The sequence below is a fragment of the Bos mutus genome, chromosome 10 (assembly GCF_027580195.1).
Source record: "Bos mutus isolate GX-2022 chromosome 10, NWIPB_WYAK_1.1, whole genome shotgun sequence".
NCBI classification, from domain to species: Eukaryota; Metazoa; Chordata; class Mammalia; order Artiodactyla; family Bovidae; genus Bos; species Bos mutus.
This window is the reverse complement of record NC_091626.1, coordinates 52259358-52263009: the sequence shown is the minus strand read 5'-3', so window position 1 is coordinate 52263009 and position 3652 is coordinate 52259358. Positions and strand designations below refer to the sequence as shown.

Genomic DNA, 3652 nt, shown 5'->3' with positions numbered 1-3652 from the left:
ATTCTATTCTAATATTACTTCTTATCTATCACTTTGCCTCTCACTGAATTCTTTTTTGTGCTAAGACATAAAGAACCAGAGCTTCTCAGAGCCCCTTGAAATACCACCTAGTGGTTTCATATGCATAAACTTCATTTTCAGGCTGAATATCCTCAACTGGTAATCAAGACATGGTCAACTCAAGTTGACCAAGATATGGTCAACTCAAGAGTACAGTTCTCTCAATATATTTGACAGAAGTTTCAAGAAGGATTCTCAACAGCCTGGTCTATGTCATAAATCCACTCAGGATCATTTGCTACGACCAAGAGTCACAGGTTATGAGTCACAATCTCAGTCAAGGTCTGAGAAAATTGTTTGCATGGATTAAGGATAGTGGAGAAGAGTTTCCCCAGAGGTAAGTCAGGGTGGTATGTTACCAGAAAACTGGTATCTAGACAGTCTTTTTTTTTTAATCATCTCAACAAAAGAAATTATTCACATTATTCATTTTTGAAGGATAAAGCAAAATTCAGAGGTATTAAATTCAGCCACATAATAACAAATGGGATTGGACTTTAATTTCTATTTTTCATTCTAAAGTCAATATTCTTTCCACATTCCAATGCTTCCAATTCTCCTGCTCAACAGGAATAAGAGACTACATTTTTAGTGAAAGTACTTTACTGAAACCTTCAATTAATGAAAATGCAAGTATACTGTTCTCAATTCTCATGTTCTCACTTATGATCAGATTATTACAATGTACATCAAAATAGAAAGAGGAACTAAGATACTCACAGTCACTATCTTAAAGAACAGCTTTATACACTCATCCTGGCTTTAACACACACACACATATATATATACACACACACATATATCTTCCTCAAAGGGTTCTAAAATTGTTTTTATGCAGCTCATGCCATAAACTATAGGTAAAAAGCAGCAGCACCCTCTGTGCAAAGCTTGATGTCATAACATCACCATGGCAACAATATCTCTGCAATGTGGAGATGCAATTCTTTCCTGAAAATTAATCAGCTGCAGTGACAATCATAGTTGCTATCTCAGGCAAGTAGTATAGATCCACCTAAGACCCCGGAGAATCTTCCACTGTATCCATTAAATAAGACCACAAGATTTTATTAAGAAAATAACTGTCTAAAATCAAAATCCTAAACCTTCTATTCCTAAAGCATCTAATAGGACATACTCATTTATCACATGTTCTCTAAACTTCTTAAAAATTGCATTTAAAAGATGATATTTCCACATATCGGCTCCCAGACACTTTAATTTTTAACTGATTCCTTTAAAGGTTATTAGTTTCCCAAAGATTTATGTTTAATAAAAATGTCCTGAGAAAAAGGACGTAAAATAAGAAATTAGAAAAATCCATCCAAATTATATTTTGAAAAAGTAAAAATGCCTATTTTTCAGCCAAACCTGTGGCTGGAGCTCTCAGGATGCAGTTAAAAGAAAGAGTTGAAAAAAATAAAATTAAAAAAAATAAATAAATAAAATAAAATAAAGAAGAGTTGATTTTATTGAGAGATGCAAAAGTGTAGTGGAAAAAACACAACTCTGGAGTGAAATAAACTGCTGTTTAAATCCTAGAGATATTATAGTGGTTTAATTTATAAAATCACTAGTAAAAATTTCCACATAAAGTTAGAAGAAGAAAATGATAATACTGTGTCAACAGATAAGCTAAACCATGCAATAAAAATCTAACATCTGTTCAGTAAAAATAAATTCTAGAAGAGAACTTACTCAAACCTTATTTTTAAAAACATATTTAGAAAAACCTACACTAAGCATTACAATAATAATTTTTTTTAAATTCCTTTAAAATCAAGAATGAGACAAGCACGCTGGCAAATTTGCTGGTTTGAAAAGTAAGTCTTCCAAGAAAATTATCAATGAATAAATCAACAAATGGCATAATCTGTGATACTTTTATAGAAAAATTGTAACACTTTAGTGAAGTACTGGGCTTTCTAGATGACAACAGGTAAAGAATAGCAGTGCAGTGCAGGAGACACAGAAGATGCGGATTTGATTCATCAGTCAGGAAGATTCCCTGGAGAAGGATATGGCAACCCACTCCAGGATTCTTGCCTGGAAAATCACATGGACAGAGGAGCCTGGTGGGCTAGAGTCCATAGGGTTGCAAAGAGATGGACATGACTGAACAAGTAGCACTTTGTATTTTAGTGAAGTACTAAAGAAGACATAAGGAGAAGGCAATGGCACCCCACTCCAGTACTCTTGCCTGGAAAATCCTATTGACAGAGGAGCCTGGTGGGCTGCTGTCCATGGGGTTGCTGAGAGTCGGGCATGACTGAGCGACTTAGCAGCAGCAAAGAAGACATATAATGGGTAAACATATTCTGCTTATAGACAGGAAGGTAATATTTACAGATATTTATCCTTTCCAAACTGATCTATAAATTTATGTAATTCCAATCAAAATCCTAACAAGGTATCTTCATAGAGAATAAGCTAACTTAAAATGCTTCATAAAACATCAAAAAACAAAAACAGAAAAATATTACATAAAACTGATGATTAATGAAAACATTACCCAACAAAATAGTAAGATTAGAGATCTGATAGTAATTCATTGATATAAATGTTATACATTGATTTTTTAAAAAAGCAAAGCAGACCAATAGAACACAATCTAGAACTCAGAATGTGACCAACACTCATAAACTCAATGTGATTTCTAAGACGGTGTTGCAAATCAGTGGGGAAAGGGTGAACTATTCAGTAAATGGTGCTGGGGGAACATTCCATATAAAAAATTGACTCTGGATCCCTACCTCACACTACACATAAAAACCAATTCCAACATGTAAATACAAAAGCAAAACATTGTAACTTTCAGCAGAGACTGTCATCTCCCTCTCCTGCTGTCTCCAAGTGCCACCTGTATGCTAGTTTGGTGTTGCCTGGCATCTCTTTGGAAAAGGGCAGCTAAAACTACCCCAGCATTCACTTGGTCAATAAAAAGCCCATATGCGGAGTCAGGACTGAGAATGAGGATCAAGCTAATTTGAAGTGGCAAGGCAGACACTACAGTGCAGTTTAAAATCAAAATGTTTAGACCACTTAATAAACTAATGAAAACATATTGTGAACAACAGGGCTTTTCAATAAGGCAGATCAGCTGCTGATTTGGTGGGAAGCCAATCAATAAAACAGACACACCTGCAGAGCTGGAAATGGAGACTGAAGATGTCAGTGTGTTCTAGCAGCAGATAGAGGTGTCTAGTAAAAGGAGAAAGTACTTGCTACTTTTCTCTACCTGTGCTCGCAAATAAGGCAATGTATTCTAAATGAAAACAAAAACAAAAACAAAAACAAACCCTGATTCGGTTTCAACACACTCTGACTGTTATGGTAGGTTTCTTTAGTCTTTATTTCCCCCCTTCTTGATTCACTTTACTTGTACATGAATAAGTGATGTAAGCAAGCAGGTACACTGTTATTTTCCAAATAGACAATGAAATGCAAAGCTGGGAATGAAAGGGTTACTCAGCTCTCATAAATTCTGATATGACCCTTACTCCTTTAAGCTTTTGTAATTAGAGATCAGATCAGTCGCTCAGTCCTGTCCAACTCTTTGTGACCCCATGAATCGCAGCACGCCAAGCCTCCCTGT

At 35.3% G+C, this 3652-nt stretch overlaps 1 pseudogene; it reads left to right on the top strand.

The window, feature by feature from the left end:
* Positions 1-320: 320 nt before the first annotated feature.
* On the top strand, positions 321-3311 carry LOC138989575 (small ubiquitin-related modifier 2 pseudogene; annotated as a pseudogene).
* The last annotated feature ends 341 nt before the right edge of the window (positions 3312-3652 follow it).